The sequence below is a fragment of the Anomaloglossus baeobatrachus genome, chromosome 2 (genome assembly GCF_048569485.1).
Source record: "Anomaloglossus baeobatrachus isolate aAnoBae1 chromosome 2, aAnoBae1.hap1, whole genome shotgun sequence".
In the NCBI taxonomy this organism is placed as follows: domain Eukaryota; kingdom Metazoa; phylum Chordata; class Amphibia; order Anura; family Aromobatidae; genus Anomaloglossus; species Anomaloglossus baeobatrachus.
This window is the reverse complement of record NC_134354.1, coordinates 320,261,300-320,277,022: the sequence shown is the minus strand read 5'-3', so window position 1 is coordinate 320,277,022 and position 15,723 is coordinate 320,261,300. Positions and strand designations below refer to the sequence as shown.

The following is a 15,723-nucleotide window of genomic DNA, read 5'->3' as shown; positions in this document are numbered from 1 at the left end:
CTGCCGCTGCTGTCACTTGCTTCCGACCGCTGCTCATTATGCTCATCGAATATTCACTTCACTGTGGCCGGAAGCTGCAGCAGCGGGGAGTCGGCAGGACCGGAGACCAAAGATCAGCACCACGGACAGCGATGCCAGGGACACGTGAGCAGAATGTTTCCGTTCTCCGTGTGTTATCACGGATAACACACGGAGAACACACGTAGGCCATAAATATGCTCACGGAGGGCAAAACGCACCTGACACATCCGTGAAAAACGTGCATGGTTTTTCATGGACGTGTGAAAGAGGCCTAAGGCCTCTTTCACACGCCAGTGATTCTGCTTACGTTTGTGCTTTTTTTTAAAACGCACCAGAATCACTGACATACGCAGACCCATTATAATCAATGGGTCTGCTCACACATCAGTGATTTTTCACTGAACGTGTCTCCATGCAGCGTACACCCGTGGCCGTGATTCTGCATGGAGACAAGTCAGTTTTTTTCTGGCATCACTGATGACCCACGGACCACACTAGGGTGTGATCCGTGTGTGATCAGTGAAACACGTACCAGAAAATCACGGACATATTAAATATAAAATATTTTCAACTTACCTTGCCTGTGATTCTCTCTGCAGCCTTCGGTCTTGGCAGCTCATGCCTGGCTCATGAATATTCATGAGAGCAGGAATTGCCGACCAGGAAGTAGCTGCTGAGAGCGGTGGGCGGACGCTGCAGAGCTGGAGACTTTAGCACCATGGACAGCAGGAGCGAAGGCAGGTGAGTAATGTCCATATGCAATCACGGATCACGGATTACACATGGACAACCCACGTCAGTGTCTTTCACTGACGTGTGAAACGTGTAAAACACGCACATGTCCCTCTGTGTGCCATGAATCACGGCACATGTGGGTTGTCTAAGTGCAATCCAGGCTCCGTTTTCCGTGGCCCCTGATTGCACTTAGAGATTAACTCACCTGTGCCCGATCCTGCTCTCCATGGTGCAGCATCTGGCCGGCGCTGACCCCCACAGCAGCTGCTTCCAGGTCGGCTGTGTCATGCATTATGAATATGCACAACAATAATGAGCCGGCTCAGAAGCAGCAGGCTGCACGGGCTGCAGAGGACATCACTGGAGCCGGGTGAGTAAAAATGATTTTTATTTTAAAAGCACGTTTTTTTCTGGCACGTGTCTCACGGATCACACTACTGCGTGGTCCGTGGGACATCAGTGATGCCAGAAAAAAATGGACATGTCTCCGTGCGGCAATCACGGACATGCGTGAACGCTGCACGGAGACATGGTCAGTGAAACATCACTGATGTGTGAGCAGACCCATTCATTATAAAGGGTCTGCGTATGTCAGTGATTCTGGTACGTTTAAAAAAAAGCACAAACGTACCAGAATCACTGACGTGTGAAACGGGCCTAACATGGATTAATTTTAGCTATTCATAAAGTAAACAGCAGGTGTCTAACCATGTCACGCACGCCACATGCCCACATCTGGTAGTATAGTGTTACAACTACATTTCCCAGGAAACTTTTTGTTCAGGATTAAAAGCAATGAGAAAAACAAAAGCAAAATCTCTACATGTGAACATAGGCTAAAGGGGAGATTTTTTTTTATTTTGCCCTAAATATGTCATTATCCAGGAAAGAATGTTTTTTATTGTTTCTTCCGCATGCTGTTCCCTTTCAGTTTCAGCACTTTTCCATTCATTTCAGAATTCTTTTACAGCCCTGCATGAGCTCCTAGAAATCCGGAAAAATATTCAAGTTTCCCTTTGACTTGCATTAACGTTGTTATTCGGTATAATTACTCTAAGGCTGGACTCACACGAGCGTATGGCATCCGATGCGAGAGCATCGGATGCGATATGCTAATGCCCCCTGGCTCAGGCTCTGCTGTGAGCCTGAGCCGAGTGTCATGCGACTGTAACCCGATCTTGCGATCGGGTCACAGCTGTGAAGCTGAGTGCGGGCGCTGCGGAGGAGAGGGAGGGGTTAATCCTCCCATCTCCTCCACTGTCAGCCTGTGCGTATATCGCACTGCACTGGGATAACATCCGAGTGCAGTCCGATGTATCTCTCGCATCCATTCACTTGAATGGGTGCGAGAGATACGGCGGTAGCAGCAAAACGCAGCATGCTGCTGCTTTTCTCGCATCCAGAATCTGGATGCGAGAAAAGCTGACCAACAGCTCAACCTCATTGCCTAACATTGGTCAGAGTGCAATGCGAGAATTTCTCGCATTGCACTCGTCCGATTACCATCTGTTCATAATAATAATCTGAATATTTTACTATTCACCCATCATTAGTTATTAATTCATAATGTGACAGTGGTCAGAATTGAAAAAATTGGCCTGGTCTTGAAGGTGAAAATAGGCTGTGGGTGAAAGGGTTAACCTGCAGATTAACCCCATATCTGTAGGTTAATAGCATTTTTTCACGCGACAGGTTCCCTTTGAGTTTCTATGAGGAGTATTTACTATGTTTTTGATGCTGCATATTTTCATTGCACAAAAATGCAGGTTTCAAACACTATTAACCCTTTCACGACCGGCCGATTTTGCACTTTCCGGTTTTTTTTTTTCGCCATTGTTCTTCCGAGAGATGTAACCTTTTTATTTTTTGGTCAATATGGTCATGTGAGAGCTTGTTTTTTTGTGCAACAAGCTGTACTTTTAAATGAAACCATTAGTTTTAATATATAGTGTACTAGAAAACACCAAAAAAATTCTAAATGCGGAAAAATTGCAAAAAAAGTGCGATAGCACTATTGTTTTTGAGATATTTTATTCACAGTGTTCACTATATGGTAAAACTGATGTATCAGTATGATGCCTGAGGTCGGTGCGAGTTCGTAGACTCCAAACATGTATAGGTTTACTTGTATCTAAGGGGTTAAAAAAATCAGAAGTTTGTCCAAAAAAAGTGGCATATGTTTTACGCCATATTCCGTGACCTATAGCGTTCTCATTTTTTGGTATCTATGGCTCAGTGACAGATATTTGATATTTTTTTGCATCTCGAACTGACGCTTTTAATGGTACCATTTTTGCACAGATGCTACGCTTTGATCGCCTGTTATTGCATTTAGCGCAAAATTTGCGGCGACCAAAAAATAATAATAATTTTGGCATTTGGAATTTTTTTGCCGCTTACCGATCAGTTTAATGGATTTTTATATTTTGATAGATTGGGCATTTCTGCCAAATATGTGTATATTTTTTATTTTTTTAACCCTTTAATTTTCAATGGGTGAATGGGGGTTGATTTGAACTTTTAGGTTTTTTTATTTTTTTTAAACTTTTTAAAACTTTTTTTAATTTTTTTTTTTATTTTACAAGGTCCCCTAGGGGAGTATATGGATCAGCAATCTGATCGCTCTGGTCTGCTCTGTGAACAGCAGATATACTCATTTCATGTCTCTGGGCCGGGTGAAACAGAAAGTGAGTCATGTGAGCTACAGGAGTCATCACATGACCCTGTGTTACCATGACAACCACCGGAAGTCACATGATCACGTCACGTGACTTCCGGTATTGGCGGTATGTAATCATTTGCCGCACTTGCGATCATAATGGCGCTTTCACTTATTGACAGCGCCATTTAAGGGGTTAAACGGCACGGTCGGATAACGATTCCGCTTGTGCTTAACAGGCACACATCTCAGTTGTATAAATCAGCTGAGATGTGCACTGATGTCCCGCTGCTGCCGCCGGCAGCAGCAGGAGATTAACCCTATAGGATGTAATTTTTCCGCCCTCGCTCATTAAGGGGTTAAGTTGCAGATTAAACCTACATCTGCAGGTTAATAGTGTTTTTTTCACACAACACGTTCTCTTTAAGAATTAAAGGAATCTGTCATTAGGTTTTTGCAACCTAATCTGAGAGCAGCATAATGTAGGGGCAGAGATCCTGATTCCAAGTGATGTGTCACTTACTAGGCTGCTTAGTGTAGTTTTTGATAAAATCTCTGTGTTTAAGCAGCATTAGATTATCATTAGAGGAATACTTGGCATGCTGCTAGGTAGTCAGGCCTATTCATGAGCTCTGTATAACTGCTAGATCTGCAGCAGAGAAAACATTGATTTTTTCAAAATGACAGCAAACGGCTCAGTAAGTGACACTTCACTTGAAACAGAGTCTCTATCTCTACATTATGCTGCTCTCAGATGGGGGAGCAAGAACCTGGTGATAGATTCCCTTTAAGCAAATAAACAATAAGTACACATTATATCCAAAAAAGAAAAGACAAGGCACTCACCGGAGATGCAACAGGCCGGCTGTTTAATCCAGCAAAAGGTTACATGTGTAGGCTTGTGAGGGAGGGAGGGCAAACAGCACGGTAAAGATGGCCGTTTCGCGCCTGCGCTTGGCGCTTCTACGAGTTCACATTATTATTATAATAACACATTTAAGTCATTATTGTGTAACAAGCCCTTAGGTTGTAAATTGACACTAGTTTTGTGTCTTATTATTTGGGGGGGGGGGCAAATTTCTAGCTTTTATTCAGGCAAAAAGTGTTTAAGATTTCACATGTTGCGTTTTTCCATTCCGAATATGGAAGTGGGAAAAAATCACTATGTGCACTATAGTCTCATTTTCCCAGAAAAATCAATATTATTTGAAGGGGTTATTTTATATTTTGGAACGCCGGGGCAGCCATGATATTTGCTCCCCTTTAGGGTTCGCTCACACTAGCATATGGCATCCGGTGATTTTTTATTGTGAGAAAATTGGATGATATACGCAAATGACACTCGGCTCAAGCTCTGAAGTAAGCATGATCCGAGTGTCTTTCTCTGTGCTCCATTTCTCTTGCAAGTATTGGAGCACAGATGCGGAGAGAGTGGAGAACTTAATTTCTCTATCTTCTCCAGTGTCTGTGTCATCATACATTGGACTACACTTGGATGTCACTGCTCTTCAGAGGTGCCAGTCTCGCACAGAGCAGCATGACCCAAAAGGCCTGTAAGCAAAGTCTATGGCGCGTCAGAACGATGCTCCATAGACTGTTTGTCAGAATCGCTGGACTACATTGGACCTGCATTGGAATGGTTATTTTTTAGTGAAGTGGTAAATAAGGGTAAGTCTTTTTATGTCTCTGTGTTTGTATTTTTTTCAGGCTACCAATGGTGGACTATGATGGATTTGGTGGACTAAAAGTGAATTTCCTGGACTACGGCAGACCTAGATTTATTTTTTGGGGGGAATAAAGTGGAGAATGAGGGAACGTTTCGGGGAGAGTTTATTTCAATAAAGGAATTTTGGGTGTGTGTGCCTGTTTTTTTATTACTGGGTTAGTATTGGGGGTGTCTAATAGACACCTCTCCATTACTAACACCAAAGCTTGATGCCAGTTGTATTTTTGGACAGTACACAGCTGACATCAACCACAAATACCATTACCCCATGTGATCCAGGGCAATCCAGAAGAGCAGAGGTAAAGCGTCAGAATTGGGGCATCTCGTGATGCTCCATTTCTGGGGTGACTGTGAGATTGTGTTTTCAGGCTGGGAGGGGCCAAATAATCATGGACCTTCCCATCCTGACAATATCAGCAAACAGCTGTCTGCTTTACTTTTGTTGGTAATAAAAAAAATGGGGACACCCCACGTTTGTTTTTCCATTTAATTATTTATTTGGTTAAATAGAAAGCTGTGCACTGTCTATATATCTTTCATCTTTGCACATCTATAACACATAAAATCCTTAATTCCTCAATGGTAGATGACACACTTATACCACACGTGTACAGATGCCCATGGATAGCAAATGGATGACACACAAATGACACACACGTACACACGAATGGCCACACAGATGGTCAAAATGGACCTGCCAGATGTGCATTTTTATGTGCATGTGTGCAGGGGACTTATTCAAAAGTTTAAGCAGCTTCACTTGAATAACCTTATTTATTATTAAGGATTGCTGGATAATACACCTCAAGCACTGCTTACCTTCTGCGACACCTCTATTAGCTTATATATGGAAAGTTTGTAAATATAAAAAAATGTTGAATTTTGTGTTAATGTGTAATGTCCAATATTGTTTGTACTATTACCCCCTGAATTGTTAAAGGCTGTGGAATATTTAGATCATATTTACTGTACATATTAATATTACTAGGAGAACTATGCTAATGAATCATATTGCAGTTAAAAGGAATCTGACACTTGATCCATGCTACTCAAAACATAGGCAGCATAACTTAGACCCTGGCTGCATATTCTGGGCACCATAGGACACAGATCTCTCCCATGTGTGCACATAGGGAGAGACCTGTCAATCTACTGGGGAGGTGCAGGAGAGAAAAGGTGACTAGGGTCAGGTCTTTCTTCAGCCGACCCTTCAAACTATGTTTTCTCTAAAATGCTGGAAATTTCACAGAAAAACATAACTGGCTACAATCATGCAGGCAAGCTCTGTTTCATGTTACCTGTGTTTAAAGCTTATTGTAAGCACTACATCATACAATATTTTATTTACAGCTGGAAAAACATTTTAGGTTGGGGCTATATATCAGCTTGTGATTTCCTATCTGGTTGCACAATGTCTTACAGCCTACTGCAACTATACAAATGTTATTACATTTTATTTGATTTTCTGTTGGGCTTAATTGAGACACAGCTTATTTTTTATAAACCTTAGTGCAATTTGAATGCAAATACGACTTGTCTACAGTTTGGCTTTTTTCAAAGTAACATTGCAGCACTTTAAAATAAGTCATAAACAACTAAGGTCAACTTTTTTGTTAGTTTTGAAAATGTAGATTTTTGCAGGATCCATTTCTTTAACATTTGAGTCTGTGCTGTGGAAAATAGATCCATTAGCGGATTGCTATTTATCTTTTATGTGTAACGGATCCAGTAAGCAAAAAGCAGATCCTTTACAAATGCAAGAAAAACGGATAGCTTAATAGCAATCTGTTAATGGATCCATTTTCCATAGACTCCCATGTTTATAAAAAAAAAAAACAAAAAAAAAAAAACGGATCCTTGAAAAATCTGTATTTTCAAAATGAACAGAAAAGTTGTGTTTGCAGAACTTTTTTTGCCAAAGGATCCGTTCTAATGGATTACTACTGGACATGTAAACTCCACCTTAACCAAGTTGTTTGGTTGCGAAACATAACTTGCTGTGTTGCCCCATCCTTAAGCAATTTAAAAATGTTAATATTTTCCTATTATATCATACCCACTGTCTTGTAACACAAATTCATAGAAAGATGCAACAGTAATGTTACATTTTAAATAGTATTGTAGGACTAGGTCCCACAAACATAAATCTATCCTCCATTAAATGTCATCTCAGTAATACATATTTCATGAACATTTTTATAAAGTAACTGGCTTTGGCAATTATTTGTCTTAAAGAAAAATGGACTTACCTCTGTATGAACTGGTTTGGATTAGCTGGTGTAGCTGACTGAGAAGTCTTTGTGCTGCACAGATTTTTAAATAGTAAGTGACACTCAAGGGGATTTGCAACCAGTAAAAAGACATACTTTTTTGGAAGGTTGAAGAGTCAGCCTGATTATTGTGCACCTGTTTCTGTTCTGGAAATATTGTTCACTGAGCGCATCAGGGATTGCAATGAATACAATTTTAATCCTAGGCATTATTGTAGAAAAGAAAAAACAAAAAGGTCCAACATCTATTTTAAGTCAAATGAAATTTGATCTGTTTTCCATGTATCCATGAAGATCTATAGTGTTGGCCAAATATTTTGACACGGAGACAAATTTTGTTTTTTTACATAGTTTGTTGCTTCAGTGTTGTTAGGTCTTTTATCTAAGTGTCAGATAAAACTCATAATTAAGTCTATGGACACCTAAAAGCATCAGACAGTGCTCGGATACCATCCGTATGCTGTCTGTTCTTTATGGACTGTTCAATACGCGAAGCTCGAGAAACCTGTATATTTTTCTTCTTTACATAAAAACTGATGAAACCCTGACTAATCTCTGATGAAACTCAGATTACGCAGGTCTGAAAAAAAAATATTTTCGAGAGCTGTTTTGGTTATTCCACGTAATCTTTATGTTTTTGAGTGCGCTGAATCCGAAAATGACCTCCATTTTGTTATAAGACATCCCGTTTTCTGACAATTTAACTATATTATTATTATTAATTATAAATAAGACAATACCTCAAAATAAATGAAAATAGACTCATAAAATTAATTTATTACAAATGTTTCATGAAAATAATTTTTTTTACTGCAATGAGCTCACTAACACACACTAAAATCGATTCTTCTTCCCTGTGAGGCTTCTCTTGGTATATTTACGCTTGTGAGTAGCATCTGTAATGTCTCTCTGAAGCGTCCAACAGTAGTCTGCCATCATTGTAATGCTCCATCTTCCCTGGTATCTTCTTCCCATCTCTTTCTAGTGTTATGGTGGAATCGTTCACCTTGCTCTTCACTCACAGCTCCCAAATTTCAGGAAAGTTGTCAAGGTGGGAATGGAGGAAATGCACTTTCAAACTCATCAGGCAACCCAAAGCTTGAAATGCTTTCAGCATTCGTCCGACAATTTGTTTGTAGTCAGGGTCTTTGTTATTGCCTAAAAAGGTCTCTACGACCTCTTTAAATGCAATCCACCCTTCTTTTTGAGGATACGTCATGGTAGTGATAAACTCTTGATCAGCTAGAAGCCTTCTAATGTCTGGTCCAATGAACACACCTTCCTTCAATTTTGCCTGGAGAGGCCTGGAAACTTGGTGACCAAGTATTTGAAGCATTCTCCATCTTTTGGAAGTGATTTTACGAATTGCTTCAACAATCCCAATTTGATGTGGAGAACTGGTAGAAGAACTTTATGGGGAGGAACCAAAGTTTCTCGGAGGACATTTTTTTCACCAATTGTGAGCACCCTCAGCTTCCAATTCTTCTTGGTCCAGTGATTTTGTCGGTCTCGACTGTCCCATAGACACAGAAAACAAGGGTATTTGGTATACCCAGCTTGTTGCACGAGCAGCATGCACAAGACTTTCAAATCCCTGCACACTTGCCAACCGTGGTCTTCATATTTAAGTTTACGAAGAACCAATTCCAAGTCCTTGTAGGTTTCCTTGAGGTGTACGAAATGACCTACAGGGATGGAAGCATAAAAACCGCCGTTGTGGAGTAAAACTGCTTTGAGACTTCTTTTTGAAGAATCTATAAAAAGATGCCATTGCGCTGAATCATATTGGATTTTGAATTGACCCATCAAACCTTCGACGTCGATGCAATAAAAAAACAACTTATCTTCCTGGGTAAAGTAAAGAACGAACTCGTCTTCACGATGTCTGAACCATGAAAAAGACACTCCTGGCAACAATAATTTTTTGCTTTTGAGCCTTGAGCCAAGTAACTCAGCAGCATCTTTGGGAAGATTTAAGACTCTTACCAAATCATTCATCTCCTCCTGGGAAAAGAATTTTGGTCTTGTATCATCTTCAAAGTCAGAACTTGATTCATCTGGTTCAGGTATGACTCCACCTTCATTAGACATAGTTATCTCTTCCAAGGTATCAGGGGCCTTGGGTACATGTGACATATCTGTCACATGGGGCATGGAACATATTGCTGAGTGAATATTGGGGTATGAAATAGAATGCTTCCATTTTGAATTATACCCTTTCACATTGCATGAACAAAAGTAACAATCATCACTATGGTTCTTTTGCTCTCGCCATACCATAGGAATTCCATAACATAAAGCTTTTTTCTTACCCTTGAACCAATTTCAGAGGTCCTCAACACACCGTTTGCACACTTTATGAAAAATTGTTTAAAAGAACTGAAGTCCTCAGCGGTACAAAGATATATTGCACACTTTATGAGGCGCCCAAGCTTTATCTTGATCTCCAAGCTTTAGTCCAAAATATGCGAAGTATACTTTTTTCACAAAGTCTGTAATATTCAGCTGTTGCTTCAACACTGTATATTCACCACAAATGTAACAGAAACTGTCAGGCGAATTAATACACTTCCGCTGAGCCATGATGCTAATTTTGGGAAACACGATTGAATATGAAGAGCTAACACGAACTGAGATTAAAAAGTGTGAACAGGCGAAAACAAAGATAAAACAATTGAAAAAAGCCCGGGCATGTCAGAGCCCGCTCATTCAGCTTGCAAAATGTTAATGCTGGTTTCATTGGCTCACTCTGAAAGTTCTTTTCTTTGAAAGCTATATTTTTTTGGCATTATATATTGTTAGGGCCAGGTGGACGGGCAGACCCAGGAGGTGGATCCACTGGGCCGAACTCCTTGATGAAGGCATGCCTCGGCCGTGAACCGCGTCTCTCCCGTTGTCACTTGAACTGTCCACGTAACCGGGTCTGAGAGAGTCCCAGCACCTAGGGTGGCCTCTCCTACCAACCCTAGGCTTTGGAGTTTCCCGGCCTCTCTGGACAGGAGCGTAGAAGGTGTGTGCCCTCTCCGCAGTAGAAGCAGAGGCCCTTGGCGAGCCGTTCTGCTCGGCGTTGTTCAGACTGCCGCAAACGGTCGATCTGCATGGGCTCGTGGACGGAGACACCAGATGACGTTGACTGAAGTACGGCGGGCTTCTGCGGAGGAGAGGAATGCCGTATCGGACGTCTCTCACGGGACACCTCTTTGGATCGTTCCTGAAAACGAAGATCCACTCGAGTCGCTAGGGCAATCAGGGCATCCAGGGTGGACGGCACGTCACGACCAGCCAGCTCATCTTTAATTCGACCCGAGAGGCCTTCCCAGAAGGCGGCGGTTAGAGCCTCATTGTTCCACCCGAGTTCCGAAGCCAAGGTGCGAAAACGGATGGCATATTGACCCACCGTCAGAGTCCCCTGACGTAGCCGGAGGAGAGATGAGGCAGACGCGGAGGCGCGTCCGGGCTCATCAAAGGTGCCACGAAATGCCTGCAGGAACTCCTGGATGTTGGTGGTCACCGGATCCTCCTTCTCCCACAAGGGGTTCATCCAGGCCAGCGCCTCACCCTCTAGATGGGACATCATGAACGCGACCTTGGCTTGGTCGGAGGCAAACAAGTGCGGTAGCTGCTTGAAATGGAGGGAGCATTGGTTTATGAATCCCCTGCAGGTCTTGGGATCTCCGGCGTACCGGGGTGGTGAGGCCAAACGAAGCCTGGAAGCATCCGAGGAGGCTGCCACGGGAGCTGTGGCCGTGGATTGTCCAGTGGAAGCTCGAGATGCCGAAGATGTGACCGACGCTTGCAGCGTGTTCAGGCGGGCGTCCACAGAAGACATGAAGTTCAGCATGCGGGTCTGGGTCTCACGCTGGCGTGTGAGTTCCTCCTGCAAGGCCGCTAGTGCTTGGGCGGGATCCATGGCCTGTTCTTACTGTTAGGGCCAGGTGGACGGGCAGACCCAGGAGGTGGATCCACTGGGCCGAACTCCTTGATGAAGGCAAGGGGTCCGGTAGCCGGAGCACTACGGGTAGCAGGACAGTCCGTGCACAAGAGTGGAATGGAGAAGTCCCTGGGACCACGGAGTCACTGTTGGTAGTCCGGGTGACGGAGCTCAGGTTCGGAGGCCGAGATGTTGTCAGGCAGAGTCCGGAACCGATGGAGCGAGAGGACGGGTCACCACAGGGATCAGAGATGGAACGGACTGACGGGATGGCAGATAGTCAGCGTTCGGGAATTGGCAGGACCGGATGGCGAGGCAGGAGCGGCTCTAGAAGAGAGATAGGTAAGTATGGCACAGAGACACAAGGAGACCTGACTCCTAGCTTAGGAAACACGAAGAACAGGCCCCGCCCACTTGGACACTAAACCCCTTTATACCCTGTACCTGTGTGTTCAATTTCCTGTCAGTGGATGCTGGCCCTTTAAGAAAGGGTCAATGACCGCGCGCGCGCCCTAATGCGCATGCGCGAGGCCCGGGTGCCAGAAGCCAGGGCAGGGAGCGGTGAGCAGGAAGCAGGAGAGCCGGGCTGGGGCTGAGTAGCCGACGGGCGCCGGGAGCGGGGACCGGGCCGCCTGGAGACCGCAGGCAATGGAGGCTGGAGACCGGGGAGAGAAGCAGGGAAGCCGGGGAGCGTGGCAGGTGAGCCGGGGAGCAGAGCAGGGGACCCGGAGAGCGTGACATATATCTTCAATTCATTGATGTGAATTAATTAATAGTAATTTTGACTTTCAAAACCCTAAAAAAAAGAAAAAAAATTATGAAAAATTTTCTAAATTTGAAGAGAATTTTGCATTTTGTGGCAAATCCTGACGTCCAGGATTTTTTTCAATATTTTTTTCATTTTCAGCACACCAAAATACATGAACAGCTTTTTAGTCGCAGACCTGTGTTATTTGTGCATGAAGAAAATTACTGACGTGTGAAGAAGCCATAAGGGGGCTTTACACGCTGCGACATCGCTAGCGATTTATCGTCGGGGTCACGGTGTTTGTGATGCACATCCGGCGTCGTTAGCGACATCACAGCGTGTGACACGTACGAGCGACCTTAAACGATCGCAAAAGAGACAAAAATCGTTGGTTTTGGAGAGGTTGTCCAAAAAACAAAAATCGTTGTCTGCTTAGTAGCGATGTTGTTCCTCGTTCCTGCGGCACCACACATCGCTGTGTGTGACACTGCAGGAACGACAAACCTCTGCTTACCTGCATCCACCGGCAATGCGGAAGGAAGGAGGTGGGCGAGATGTTACGTCCCGCTCATCTCCGCCCCTCCGCTTCTATTGGCCGGCCGCTTAGTGACGCCGCAGTGACGTCGCTATGACGCCGAACGCACCTCCCCCTTGAGGGAGGGATTGTTCGGAGGTCACAGCGACGTCGCTGAACAGGTATGTGCGTGTGAGACTGCCATATCGATAATGTTCGCTACGGCAGCGATCACCACATATCGCACCAACGACGGGGGCGGGTGCTAATGCTAGCGACATCGCTAGCAATCGCTAGTGATGTCGCAACGTGTAAAGCACCCTTCAAGTGAGATTTTCTGTGGTTACAAACATACCATAGAAGTATGCAGTGAGCAACAGTGGAGGCGCCAGATGTTGCAAAGAGAGGGGGGCAGAGGAGATATGTAGTTCCACTGGCAGCAAATGGTAGTGTCATGGTAGCTGAAGTGGGTCGCTGGACCCCTATAAACTTTCCTCGTGTCCACAACAATTGTCAATAGTGGGAGATGGCATTTACAGAGCTGATACAGGACCCCCAGGGGCACTACTGTAGAGGTGGTTTCTAGGTGCAAGTGTTGGAGCACCCATACTTATCATGCAATTACAAGCAACCAGACACATGAGTGAACTTGCAAACATAATACTTTACTGGAGTTGAAAACAGGGTACATTCTCTCTTAAAGGCAAAGAAGTAGTAGTTCACTATACAGGATACAGTGCATATTTTGCATAAAAAAGGTGTCTTCTTCTTATGGAACAAGCAAGTTTAGGGCCTCTCAGGCTGACTAGAGTACTTTTCACTTGCTCTTGGAGGTAATATTACATACAGTTCAGGTAATGCTATGTTGATAGAGGGACCTACACAAATTGGCACCCCAAGGAGACACACCAATGGTATGGAGCCAGTTTTGGCCTATAGTTCCCCAATGTAGAGGGTGGGTCAGACAGAGTTTGTGAAGTAGAAGTCACGTTGTACTGGTTTAAACTAGTGATGAACAAATATACTCGGCAATATTCGTTATGTATTCACAATATCCATTACTCGACAAGCATTTTGCTCCTCACCTCACGAGATTCGAGTCTGCTCCCCATATGTTTGGTGCCTTATTTTCAGCCACTAAACATGCTGGGATTTCTTTCAAATCACAGTGATTTCGTAGCCATCTTTGCTACTGGCATTACTGTGATTGGCTGGCCAAATCACGTCATCGGGTCTATAAAAAAAACGCCGATGCCATCTTAGATGCATTTCATCCACAGCAAGCATAGAGAGAGCTGATACTGCTTCATAAGGAATAGTGTTGGTGCATGGCAGAACCTGTTTGACGTTTCAACTAAGCTGAGTGTAGTGCAGGGCAAGATATCTAATTAGGGTACAGCTTCTATAAAAAGGCATTTAGGCAGAGTTCATTGTTTTAAATGACCTACTGCTGTTACAAATAAGATGCCATTTTAAAGAAAATATTCCATAACCACTGCTTTAAGAGCTTGTTGGTGCATGGTGATATATCCGATTAGGGTCGAGTGTGTTTAAAAGGTATTTAGGGAGGGTTGATTGTTTTAAATGACCCACTGCTGGTACAAAGACGACACCATTTTAAAAGGGATTATTCCATAACAGCTGCTATAAGAGCTTGTTAGTGCAGGGCTATATATCTGATTAGTGTCCATAGTTACATAGTTACATAGTTACTTAGGTTGAAAAAAGACCTAGGTTCATCTAGTTGAACCTTCCTCCACCAGTTCTACATTGGTCACTAAGTCATTTATAACCAACAATGTTGTGTGTACTAAGGAAATCATCCAGCCCTTTTTTAAAATCTGTTATAGTATCTGCCATTACTACCTCTTGTGGTAGGGCATTCCACAGTCTGACTGCTCTAACTGTAAAGAACCCTTTCCTATTTAGATGTCGGAATCGCTTTTCTTCCAATTGCATTGAGTGCCCCTTGGTCCTTAGTATTGTCTTTGGAAGAAATAAGTCATGTGCCAGTCTTTTAAATTGATCACACATGTATGTATACATATTAATGAGATCTCCTCTGAGACATCTTTTTTCTAAGCTAAACATATCTAACTTTTTCAACCTGTCATCATATGGGAGGCCTTCCATTCCTTGTAGTAGTCTAGTTGCCCACCTTTGAACTGACTTCTGAATGTCCTTTTTAAAATGTGGAGCCCAAAACTGGACCCCATATTCCAGATATGGCCTTACAAGTGATTTATAGAGGGGTAACAATACGTTGGGATCACGGGATCTAATGTCTCTTTTTATACACCCTAAAATCTTGTTTGCTTAAGCAGCTGCTTCCTGACATTGAGCGCTGCTGTTCAGCTTTTTTGTAATGAGAATACCCAAGTCCTTCTCCTGTTTTGTAGTCCTGAGTTTACTTCCATTTAATGTATACGCAGTTATAGGATTACTCCGTCCAAGGTGCATTACTTTACATTTATCAACATTAAATCTCATTTGCCAAGTGTCTGCCCATTCTGACATCTTATGCAGATCTTTTTGTAATATTGTACTATCAATGACAGTTTTTAATATCCTACATAGTTTGGTGTCATCAGCAAAGATTGACACTTTACTATAAATCCCATCCACAAGGTCATTAATAAAGAGATTAAAAAGAATCGGTCCTAGAACAGATCCTTGCGGCACCCCACTGCTGACTATAGACCATTTAAAGAATGTACCATTTATGACTACTCTTTGTTTCCTATCTTTTAGCCAATTCCTTACCCAGTTGCATATAGTTTCCCCTAGTCCTTGCTTCTGGAGCTTTAGTATAAGGCTATTATGTGGTACAGTATCAATGCCTTTGCAAAGTCCAAATAAATCACATCAGCTGCGTTACCAATATGCAGGTTTGCACTAACCCCCTCATAGAACCCCAACAGGTTGGTTAGACATGACTTATCTTTCATGAATCCATGCTGTTTGTCAGTTATTATATTATTTTCTGCAATATACAGTATTTTTGCATCTCATCCCTTAAAATGCTGAAAGGTCCTGGTGGTGGAAACGCTGGGCCGTGCACCGGACTCCTCCAGCGGAGCAACTCGGAGCTAACCCCTATACAGGGACTGTCCGGTCAC

The 15,723-nt window shown here is 43.2% G+C and overlaps 1 long non-coding RNA gene across 1 annotated transcript in view; it reads right to left on the bottom strand.

Moving 5' to 3' along the window:
* The window catches only part of LOC142289929 (uncharacterized), a 439,890-nt gene extending 432,433 nt beyond the window's left edge, over positions 1-7,457 (bottom strand). The window contains exon 1 of the long non-coding RNA XR_012750190.1: positions 7,391-7,457. This is a non-coding gene — a long non-coding RNA (uncharacterized LOC142289929). The remainder of the gene's footprint in view (positions 1-7,390) is intronic.
* Between the last annotated feature and the right edge of the window lie 8,266 nt (positions 7,458-15,723).